Source organism: Sinocyclocheilus grahami, unplaced genomic scaffold, assembly GCF_001515645.1.
Source record: "Sinocyclocheilus grahami isolate Dianchi unplaced genomic scaffold, SAMN03320097.WGS_v1.1 scaffold594.1, whole genome shotgun sequence".
NCBI classification, from domain to species: domain Eukaryota; kingdom Metazoa; phylum Chordata; class Actinopteri; order Cypriniformes; family Cyprinidae; genus Sinocyclocheilus; species Sinocyclocheilus grahami.
The window spans coordinates 116,226-128,958 of record NW_015505773.1 but is presented as its reverse complement, the minus strand read 5'-3'; the positions used below and the strand labels follow the sequence as shown (position 1 = coordinate 128,958).

Sequence of the window (12,733 nt, the reverse complement as noted above, 5' to 3'; positions counted from 1 at the left end):
AGTAACTCAGATATTTTCTTGTAAATTAAAAAGTAATGCGTTACTTTACTAGTTACTTGAAAAAAGTAATCTGATTACGTAACTCGCGTTACTTGTAATGCATTACTACCCCCAACACTGAATTTTCATCTGAACTATGTTTGTCTTGATTATTTGGCTGCCATGTTGAGACATTAATCAGGTGCACTATAGCTATATAATAAACCACCACAGCTGTTATTTGATGAATGGACAGACCGTGTACTCAGTGGAAATACTGATTGAAAAATTATAAACAAATAGACTGTAGCACAGTCATTCTGGTTCATTCATCTCATGCATGATGATGATATACCATTCTTCTTCTTCTTCAGGTACACCAAGATTGGTTATGCAGGAAACACGGAGCCCCAGTTTATCATGCCAGTTGCCAGTTTTAGTTGTTAATGCACAGCAGGACAGATCAGAGAAGACTACTGCATGCCCAGCACTCAGATACAGGATATAATATTTGGATCACAAAATTAATAAAAGTAATCTGATTACGTAACTCGCGTTACTTGTAATGCATTACTACCCCCAACACTGAATTTTCATCTGAACTATGTTTGTCTTGATTATTTGGCTGCCATGTTGAGACATTAATCAGGTGCACTATAGCTATATAATAAACCACCACAGCTGTTATTTGATGAATGGACAGACCGTGTACTCAGTGGAAATACTGACTGAAAAATTATAAACAAATAGACTGTAGCACAGTCATTCTGGTTCATTCATCTCATGCATGATGATGATATACCATTCTTCTTCTTCTTCAGGTACACCAAGATTGGTTATGCAGGAAACACGGAGCCCCAGTTTATCATGCCAGTTGCCAGTTTTAGTTGTTAATGCACAGCAGGACAGATCAGAGAAGACTACTGCATGCCCAGCACTCAGATACAGGATATAATATTTGGATCACAAAATTAATTAAACTCTGCCTTAGGGAAGCACTATTTAAAGCTCTTCTAAAACTCTCAATTCACGACTGCTGTAACCTCAACATACTGTAGGCTCTGAGCCTGTTATCAACACGTATCCTTTCATAACACTTATTGATTGTTGCTTTTGTCAAACGAAACTGATAAATATTCAAATGTGTGTTGAGCATATTTTATATGAATGTGTAGGGTTGTCATTTTCGGGTATTGCAATCAGAGAGACAGCCAGTGTTGGAGATCAGGCACAGAGACGTCTCATGAAAGGGGTGGATGACCTTGAATTCTTCATTGGAGATGAAGCCTTCGATAAACCCAACTATGCAACCAAGGTGATCAGTTGTGATCAATCCTACCAGTCTGTTATTTGAAGCTTATAGGCACTGTACAGTCTACCTCTGGAAATTTCTAAGCATATTTGTTGCATATTTGCTAGTGTACACCTAAAACAACCTATAGGTGTACAGATTATATACAGTTTTTGAGTGTAAAATTAGAAACTTCTTGGCAAGTAGAAAAGGAGACGATCATGTCAATATGTTATACCAAGAAGAAAAAAAAACTGCACTTGTCCAACGATTTCATGAAATGTACAAAAGTGTTTGGAAATGTCAGGGGGCAGCAGTGGTTCAATTATCAGGAAGTGTAAAGCTACAACTACTCAGACACTGCCTAGAAAAGGCTGTCTTTTAAAGCCCAGCCCAGGATCGCTTTGAAGGAGTTGCAGGGTTCAATAACTGAGAACAGAGTTAAGGGGCACCGGTCAACCATATCAAGGGCTTGACATGATATTGAGCTGTATGGAAGATAGGCACAAAAGAAACCATTGCTCAGCTTGTAGTGTGAGATTGTAGAGATTTAGTGATAGAGCGTTTTAAAATCATGTTAGATGAGAATTTGACACTTGTCACCCACAAAAACAAAAAAATAAACCTTCCCGCAGCAGAGTTTGACAGTCCCTTGTGAAAACATCAAGTCAGCTTTATTTATATAGTGCTATATACAATACAGATGGTTTAAAAGCAGCTTCACAGTAATAAACAGGAAAATAACAAAATCAATGAAGCAAACTTGATCAAAAATGAGACAAATCCAAATCAATATTGAATAGCACACTACAGTTAAAATTATAATCAAGAACTTTACATGTGCTTTAGTATGTTAATCAAACACGATTTAAAATTCACTTTAATGTAAAACTTTACATTACTTAAGTGTACTTAAGTGTGTTAAGAAACATAGTCATGAAAGTGCACTCTTTTTAAGTTCACTTAAGTGGCCTTTTTTCATTATTATTTTTAACAATATACTAGAGATTTGAAGTACACTACAAGTGCACATTCAGTACTATTAAGCACACTTCTTTTTCACAAGGGGTGTTATGGTGCGTTCAAGTCATGTCGGATAGATCGTATTTACGAGTTGAACGCACATGAACGTCACCACAAAGTCGTTATTATGAGTGGGAAACTCAAAATTTTCTTTAAGCCCCGAGTTTCCGAGTTGGGGGCGTGTCAATGAGAAACATGGCGGAATCGATGGATGCAATGTCTGTAGTTGACGGAAAATTTTTGTTTAAATTGATAGTTTTGATGAAGTTTTTATGTGATACAGATTAAAGTGGCTTCATAAATTACTGTTTTTTTAAATATTAAAAACGCAAAACACACCTGATGCAAATTCTTTGCTCTTCATTTTCTATAAGCAGAGTTAACAGACCCTGTTGTATTTTCTTGTAATTTATTAAAAGACACACCTGACGTCGTAATTACGACTTGTCAACTCATAAGTACGAACGTCCCAGGAGGACTTGAACGCAGCATTAGCATCATACTGTTGGGTTGCCTTTCATCATCAGGGACAGACCATCTTTTTTTTTAGATCAGAAAGAAGATTAGATGATGTAAACTAAATGAAGATTGTGCAAGAGAACCTGTTTCAAAAATGAAGCCATGAAGAAAGTTTGTTTTTGGAGAGCAAAGCTCAAAAGGCCAAAAGAACATTGGAAAAAGAACACTTAAAATGTGTGTATATGAAGTGTATATGTCTCACACTTACCAAAATATGCATTTAACCACCTCATGACATCATATTTCATAAATGTTCCGTATAATCATGTTTTTGCAATATACTGTTCTTTCTGAGATTACCTATTGAAAAGTGTGTTTGGTCGGGCACAGCAGACAACATTAAGAATAGAGTGATGAAGAATTCATGTAATAATGGTCTTTTTCTCTGTACACATTAGTGGCCAATCAGACATGGCATTGTTGAGGATTGGGACCTCATGGAGAAGTTCATGGATCAGGTCATATTTTAATATCTCAGAGCTGAACCAGAGGACCACAACTTCTTGATGGTATGTAGATTATGCTGCTTTGTCTATACCAGAGTGCAACAGTGTTTTCATGTCACAAACAGGATGTTTCCAGTGTGTCTTCTGTATGTGTGCCTTTGTCTCGCTGCTCCATTTGATGATGACAAAACACCTTTTATATGTGCCTGATATTTTACATTACAAAAGACCACATTTCATTTATTCTGATGTTGCAGTGCAATATTTTCTCCTCAGACAGAACCTCCACTAAATACCCTAGAGAACCGGGAATACTTAGCTGAGATCATGTTTGAAACGTTCAACGTCCCAGGACTATATATTTCTTTTCAGGTAAACTTTTATGTTTAAATATGTCAGATACGCAGATGACATAAACAAAGAAAATTGTGTTTGAAAGAACAATAATATATAATATATTAGCCTGCCAAATAATTAGCATTTAAATCAAATTTAATGGGTTGCTGGTAAATTTGACCAAGACTCTTTGATAAATTGATAAAAAAACTGGTTTATCAATTTAATTATTTTTGAAATTTCTTGACTTTTTCTAATTTAGGGTCATGAATGTACATGCAAAGTTTCGACATATAGATGTTTTTGAAAAGGCTGTAAAATGTTGGTTACATCGATTGTTATGGGGTCAAATTGAAAACGTTTACTGTAGCTTGTCAAAGACTAAAATATGAAATACATGATTACCTACAAAATGTAATACTCAAGGTTTACTTGGAATTGAAGACTCGTCTTCTGAATAAACCAGGGATAATTTGCTGTTTCTTAATTGACTTTTTGATGTGAAACTCGAATAGTTTATGTTTTTAATTGTGAGTTTCTAGGATTTCAATTTCTAGTCTGTTGCAACATGGAAAATAAGTGTAAGAAACCCTTGATAGTAGACAAAAAAAACAGGAAAGTCAATTTACACCAAGTGCAAATAGTGCTACGTATTTAGTGATAAGATACTTGGGTATCTAAATAGGTAAAAAAAAAGAAATTAAAGGAAACAATTTTATTTTGTGCTAATTTTGAACATTATAATATATGGGTCAAATTATACAGACTTTTTTAGCACAAGAGGGGTTTATAACTGATCAGATTTGACATTTCTTTAATTTCTCATATTATATATTTTTATATTTCTGATGCTTTGTCTACCCAAGCTAAACTTAGGAATCATTCACACTAGACACATTCCTGTATTATGCATGACATATGTTGGAAAAAGCAACTTATTTATCTGAGTGACCATTTTTCAGGCTGTTTCGGCATCGACTGCATCATGGACTTCAAGACAGGTTGGAGAACGAACACTAACAGGAATCGTGATTGATAGCGGTGATGGGGTTACTCATGCCATACCAGTGGTAAACAACATTTACATACAGTGCCCTCAAAAAGTAGACTTATGAGCCAAAAATGCACAAATTTGATTGAATTAGATTAAGTGAGATCTGTAAATAAATATTGCTAGAGCTTTCTTCAACAATTTAGATGGCTGATTTCTATTTCTTTTTTATTTCCTAGGCAGAAGGTTATGTGATTGGCAGCTGTATAAAGCACATCCCTGTCGCAGGCAGAGACATCACCTACTTCATTCAGCAGCTGCTAAGAGAGAGAGAGAGAGAGAGAGATCGGCATTCCTCCAGAGCAGTCACTGGAGACTGCAAAAGCTGTTAAAGTGAGTATCAGCAGGGATGATATTCTTTTCTCTGGAATGCTTCATTCTGATTGGTGAATTGTGACATTGAGTGATCAAATATTTTTTTTGTATAATGATATAAACTTATATTTCACAGTTTTCTGCTAATCTACATGCAAGATGAAATCATTTCAACTCAAATAAATATTTGATGTCAGTGGTTATTATGTGTTGGCTGTGTAGTAACTGGAATAATGTACAGGTTCTGATTATCCTATCTGGATACATTTTATAATAGCCAAAAGACTGCATTATCCCTTACTTAGCCATCTATTTCTCTTTTTTTCTTTCATGTTTTATTTTCTATATACTCTAGGTTGTTCTATAAACCTTTAGATTAAAAAGAAATTCAAGAGTATCATGCTTGCTGCATGCTTCATATTGATGTCTAATTCGGCTTTCGTACTCCTTACCTGCATTATTCTGTGTATTATTTTTTTCAGGAAAGGTATTGCTACATATGTCCAGGCATAGTGAAGGAATTCACCAAATATGACATGGACCCTGGCAAATGGATAAAAAAAAAATACAAGGAAATCAATGCTATCAGCAAAAATGAATTTCAAATAGATGTTGGACATGCACGTTTTCTGGGACCAGAGATATTTTTTCACCCCGAGGTAAAAAGACCACACTCTCTGAATTATTCAACATGTATACCCAGAATGACCTTTGGGAACTCTGTAGTAAAAGGTCATTTCACTCTGTAGTTTGCCAACCCAGACTTCATGCAGCCCATCTCAGTTGTAGTGGATAAAGTCATTCAGAACTGCCCTATCGATGTCAGAAGAGCACTTTACAAGGTGCAATGCCATTATTATCATGATGACATATTTTTGTAGGCCAAGGGGACCCTGGTTCCCTCAACTAAAACCCAATAAGCACTGTGACCAACAAAAGTGTATGATTCTTACACATTTTGTTCATCATGATAATCTTCATAAATTAACACAGCTTTGATTTCCAAAGGCCGTAGAAGTGAATAAGAGGGTCCAGCTTTAAATGAACTTAGGATACAGAAAATGTAGTACTTATAGGCATAATTGCTACAGGTTCTAATAAGTTAACAGTACAAATAATTCTAGCAGAGTGCAAACATGATATGTTCATGAAACATGATCCATTCTTTGCTCAAATGAGGTTATCTGTGCGTTTCTTTCTTGTGCAGAACACATAAGAAGATAGTTTGCAGAATATTGGTAACCAAACAGGTTTGGTGACCATTGGTTTGGTTTTGATTTTGGTGACCACGTGACATTTCTCAAATATCTTCTTTATGTTCCTCAGAAGAAAGAAAGTCATATAGTTTTGGAATGACAAGAGGGTGAGTAAAGGATGAACTATCCCTTTAATACCAAAATAGATACATTGGATTTAGACAACTATAATTTCCTATTACCATTATGTAATACAAGAGGAGGGGATTGTAAATGTACCCCTTTATGTTTATTTGATTATTCAACTTAAGTGGAAATGAGTGTTAAACTCAAATGAGCACTTATACTCGTAAATTTGCATTACATTAAGATAAATCACATTGCTTTATCCTATAGCTATAGATCAGCACAACTTCTGGTTTTTCATTAAGTTTGTTAGCACCGACCCTGTTCATTACAATGTTCAGACTTCACTGTCAAGAGCAAAATTGAATGGGTGAAATCCTTAGCTGACCAGTGAATGAGCGATTACATTTGCACAATAATATAGGCCAGCGGCAAACATGCTATAGACATATTTATGATATCCAATTTGATCAAACTCAAAGTGTTTCCATCTCTTTCCACAGTCCTTATTGGAGCAAGTTGACTTCATCTTGGTGTCTCTCCCTAGGCCGCTATTTTCTAGTCATTCAAATGCAGCTTTTGTCTGCTTGAATAGTGAAAGAATAAAATCTCTAAACTGTTTGTCAAAATGTTGTTTCCTAATCATCAAATTCACCAATAAATGTGGACTACAATGGCTTATTTAGCTAAAATCATGCTAAAAAGTGTTTCAGGTTGATCTAGCTAATGCATATGTGTTTTATAGAGTAAACCTACAGTGACTAAAAAGTGATTGCTATGTTTTATTAAAAGGTGAGACGTCTTTTCATGTACATTTTTCCTCCCCTACGGTCTTCTGGGTGGGCTCAGTTCTTTTATTTGTCCAGCAGGGGTCAGTGTTTATCCACTGAGTTCACAATTACTTTACACAGTCTAGAATAGAGCGCTTTTTAACTGATCCCTTCAAATGGGATGAACAACTCTGAAATAACCTCAGTATCCATTTCTATATCTCACAACTTGCAGCCTGACTGAATAAACAGTATATTGACAAATTCAATTATGCACACTGGTAATTAGTGCGCATCTACATCACAGTGCACTGAAATGATTCCTATTCAGAAAACTTCAGTGTACTATACTGAAGGAATTGGAAATTAAATGGAAAGTGCTTTGATGCTATTTTAGTTTTATTTTCTTTTTCTGCCAAGATTTCTTGAGGTGTAAAAAGTCTTGGCAGCATATGCAAACTAATCAACAAAGGCCTCCCTGAACAGTGATTGGTTAGTCTAGGGTTGTATGTATCTAGAACTGACATTAGGTATCTGTGTTAGGGAATGCTACTTCTAAAACTAATGCATTACATTATTGTGCTTCTTAAAGCTGCAGTCCGTAAGTTTTACCTCTTTGTCGCCATCTCTCTTTGAAAACCTGCAATTGCAGCTGTGTGCGGAATTATCTTCCTTGTGTGGGTTGTGCTCCGGCGCGGATGAATCTAATGTTTTGAGGAGTACGTGTGTGTGGCAGTCAGTCAGTCACCGAACCGGTGTGGATATTTACTGTAATTCGCAATCACAGATTCTAGCCTACGTCTTGGAATATATGACTCAAATAAGAACTTTCCCCGGATAGTGTCATCTGAACAAGTAACAAGTGTGCCACGTTTGTTCTGACCAACTGAGGAACAAAGCATTACAATAAATCGCGCTACCAATGGTGATTAAATCTAAAGATGGGTTAGCTCATATCACATCAAACCGTGCAAATTATTATTATTGTTATACTTTATTCTCAAATTGTTAATGTTAACAACATCAGCATTACATGACTATGTGAGTATAGTGTGTATTAGTGTGTAGATTTCAATTTCTGTACAGTCTAATCTCTAATTGTCATACCATTCGAATTTCATATTAAGAAATTATTTAACCTAAAAAGCAAATGATGCTCCCTTCGATCTGGTTGTCTTTAACATACAAATCTTTTGTAATCTCAGGCTATCTGTAATCAGAAGCACATTTAAAACTGGAATATAATTTAATTTCATTCACATGTGTTTCATAAACACATAGCCATTTCTAGATTACAATCCGCCATCAAAATGATACATTTAATTATTCCAGCTGCTGTGAGAAAAGGCTATAAGCGATCGGCCACCTGCAGGATCCTCACATGCGATAGCCTAGTAGCCGGGACAACTTCTTTATGTTTACAGACGTGACGTAATTACGCAGCGGCATGCTCGAATTTCCTGCGAAAACCTACCCGTACCACTCAAATTATAAAACATTATTATAAGCCAACCGTTGTGAATCGGGCTAAAGTAAGGCTATAGTTTTGAACACTGGCTGGTTACAGTGGGGAAAAAAAGTATTTAGTCAGCCACCAATTGTGCAAGTTCTCCCACTTAAAAAGATGAGAGAGGCCTGTAATTTTCATCTGAAAATTACAGGCCTCTCTCATCTTTTTAAGTGGGAGAACTTGCACAACTGGTGGCTGACTAAATACTTTTTTGCCCCACTGTATGTACTTGCTTAAATATTGATTTTGGATCATTTTTAACAACAAAAAAAAAGTAACGGACTGCAGCTTTAATGTAAAAATAAACTTTTTTATGGTTTTGCGTTGTTACTTTTTACAAGTTACTTTTGCATTACTGCCAGCTGACTTCTCCAGAATGAAAGCATTGTGCTTGTCATGCCGACATATTTTAGGAAGTGCTATTTAAAAAAAAAAAAAATTATTTACTATTTTTTTTGCTGCAAACAAGTTTTTATCTCCTGACATAGATTTCATGCAGTGACATTTAGGCTACACCGCAAAAACTTGCTCACTGATTGTCTCGACAACTGAAAAATTTGAAAGCCAGTTCTGTTATTTTCTCTGCTACAAATAACAAGTACTACAGGATTACACTTGAAAGGTTTGGATTTAATTTAATTTGTCAGCAATATTGTGACGTTTTTAAAACATACATTTCAGAGTGGGCTGAAGAACAACTTCTGCAATAGAGAACTACAATACCCATTATGCGCGCACACACACAATAACAACTATAATGCATTCAAACCTTAATACCCATATTTCTCCCAGCATGGGCAAGGGGGAGGTTTTCAGTTGTATTTATTGTCTTGGACGGCTATAGAACTAAAACATGAAACTTCGTTCTCAACTCATTTTACTTGACATTCAGTGATTAAAAACATTGAATGTATTCATCAAGAATTGATTAGATGGTGAAAAGTAAAGAGGTGTTTAGAGGAGAAAGATCTAGGGTTTGCCTGTAGAATGTGTTGGGGAAACGACACACATAACGTTCATATACTGTAATTGTCTCGGTTGTCTTTCATAAGCATATAGGAAATAGGTTTGTACTTGACGTAGAATTGAGTGCAGACATCAACAACTGAAATTTGTGAACTGTGAAAACTGCATGTCACAAAGCTTTCATTATACCTGAGGGGGAAAAAAAGACATTCACATCTTGCTGTGGCCCTAGAAAGATTGTTTTACACCTCTTTAAACATAGATGGTCACACAAAGGACCTTACACAATTTAAACTAAATGTATTAAGGCACAGCTGAGTAAAGGTTGCTTTGAATTCACTGCATGAAAGCCACACTAAATTATGCCTTCTCTAACCCACCTCAACTGCTAGCATAACATTATGCAGTTGAAATTGCAGTGTCAGTGTATTATTCCACCTTTGAGCAGCATTAAAAAGTAAAGAAACCTAAATGCCACTTCAGCAGCACTTCTGTTCCACCTTTGCGATGTTAATTTGACATTATTTGATTACCCTCAGCTGGAGGGTCTTCAGGTAGATAAATTAATTTTAAATTAAAGGAATTATGATATATTTGTGTCTTGATATTACCAAAGAATAAAGTGAATATATCCACTTTTTAAACTCATCATCTGTAAAGATGGAAAACGCCAGCTTTTTATTTCCTAGATGAAACCAGCATTTCCTAATCCAAGTAGCAGGATAAATCTCCTCGTTCGTTAGGTAAGGATTGAGTCCTGTAATGAAACACACTTCTCCTGCAGATCAGGAGACCTCAGTCAGCCCATGGTCATTTTTTTCTAGCATGCAACTCTGCAGGACTTAGCCGAAAATGTAACAGTAGTTTATTGCAGAAGTGTAAGTGAAAAATGCAATATTCTGATTTTATTTTTTATTAAAACATTCTGCGGACTGGAAGATGTATTTAATAAGTGGACAAAATGTAAATGTATTACTTGTTTCCTCAGTATTGCATTTTACACAAGGATATTTTTTTTCATTTCAGTGATGGTTCTTTTAGGTGAACATAATGAAAAAGCATATATTTCAGAATTGTGTGTGTGTGTGTGTGTGTGTGTGTGTGCATTAGAACATAGTCCTGTCAGGTGGCTCCACTATGTTTCGGGACTTTGGCCACAGGCTGCAGTGGGACCTGAAGCGTGTGGTGTATGCCAGACTCAGACTGAGTGAGGAGCTCAGCAGTGGCAGAATAAAGGTCTGATCTCAATACTATCTCAGAATTTCTCACCTCAGGCTCACATTCATCAATGCGTTTTGGATCATTCTTGCGCTTTTCTGAAACCTAGTGAACCGCATTTTAAGGCGTCATAGGTTCTGTCGATACAAAGGCTGTTTAAAAAGGTTCTTAATTATTCTGCCCAAAATCTAAGGCAGGCTTACACCATAATGCACTATTACAAATACATTGGACAAATAAGATGGCAGATGAGGTGAGAGAAGGACTCGTTTAGTTTTCATGCAGCTCTGAAACTGTAAAAAATAGTCCACTGTAATTGTAATAAGCACCTGAGTGGTCGAAAGGAGAATCCCACTCGGATGGAACAAGGACACGGTAGTTGTTTATTAAAAACAGATGTGGAAAATGTGCAAATAAAATCAGTGTCAAGAGCATAATTAAAACAAACAGGATTTCTGCAGGGTTTTTAAAGGTCAATGTAAGACTTTTTAAAGACCTTTTTAGACCAAGTAAAGAAAATGAAGGGTAAATAAAAATGTAAGGGAATGCAATATGTCAATATGTTCTCAAAATTTTAATGTCTAAGGAGACATTAAAACAAGAACATATATCTGCCAGTGGGCTCAGAAAAATCTACTTAATTCTAAGGGAAAACAAGTTTTCATACATAATTGAAAGATGTTTCTTTTTTATTTTTTGGAATATCAAGTAAATCTATCTTGATTTAAGGATGTTTAGATAAAATACAGAGTAAGATATTCATTTTTAGCAATTCATGCAACATTTAATGCCATGACTTTATGAATTTAAGACTTTCTGCTCTGATTTAAAACCTTTTTAAGGCCTTAATTTGTGGAAGGGCGAATTGGGGGCATTTTAAGAAACCCTGATTCAAAGGTTATTAATAAAACCAAAAACTGCACAGTACTAACTCGCCTCCATAAAAGGCTGGAATATTTCCACACTCAAGGAGCACTATTAATAACCTTTTTTAATTTGATCTGAAAACACAACCTGTCCACTAGCTCCCACACAAACTAGAGATGGCAGCCTTGAATGCACACACATTTTTGTGCATCTATAATTGGAATGCACCATTTTCATAAAAACTAACTGGTAACACTTTACAATAAGGTTCATTAGTTAAACATTAGTTAATATATTAACTAAAATGAACTAACCATGAGCAATACATTTGTTACTGTATTTACTAATCTACGCTAATGTTAGTTAATACAAATACAGATGTTCATGTTAGTTCACAGTGCATTAACTAATATTAACAAGATTTTAATAAGTTATTAGTAAATGTTGAAATTAACATTAACAAAGATTAATAAACGCTGTATAAGTGCAGTTCATTATTAGTTCATGTTAACTAATGTAGTTAACTAATGAACCTTATTGAAAAGTGTTACCAACTAACTCTGACCTTATGCATTCTGTTCAATAAATGACTTAAGAACAAAACAACATGTCAATAAATATATATATAAAAAAACAGGACAGATAAAAACAAAACATACATTTGCACAGAAATATTTCCATTAATAGATAAAATAAATACTCCCATTCAGGTTTGAAGGCCACGCACACTCTGCTAAAACATGGAAATAAAACGTGAACTTTACATAAATACATAATAACAAGAAAAACACAATAAAATACTGTGATGGTGATGGAAGACTGCTCCATGGTCCCTCCATCACAGTAATAAACACTACGAGGAATATGGACCCAGAATCTGTCGCCACAACCCGGTCTTTGGCATCATGTCCTAGTGCTGGTCTTGCACCCCGCCGTAAGCCTAGATATCAACTCAATCGATTCATCACCTCCCTGTACTACGCTTTGATTGCCATTCCTCTTTGAAAAGGAATAATTCAGGCTTTGACAAGCTTAGAATAGAAAGAACAAAGCTTTTTTTTTATCAGTGAAAATGTCAAAGCCAGGCACGAGGGTATTAAGTAGATTTGAGACTTGAGGC

At 35.5% G+C, this 12,733-nt stretch overlaps 1 pseudogene; it reads left to right on the top strand.

Moving 5' to 3' along the window:
* The first annotated feature begins 315 nt into the window (after positions 1–315).
* On the top strand, positions 316–10,770 carry LOC107557234 (actin-related protein 3B-like; annotated as a pseudogene).
* The last annotated feature ends 1,963 nt before the right edge of the window (positions 10,771–12,733 follow it).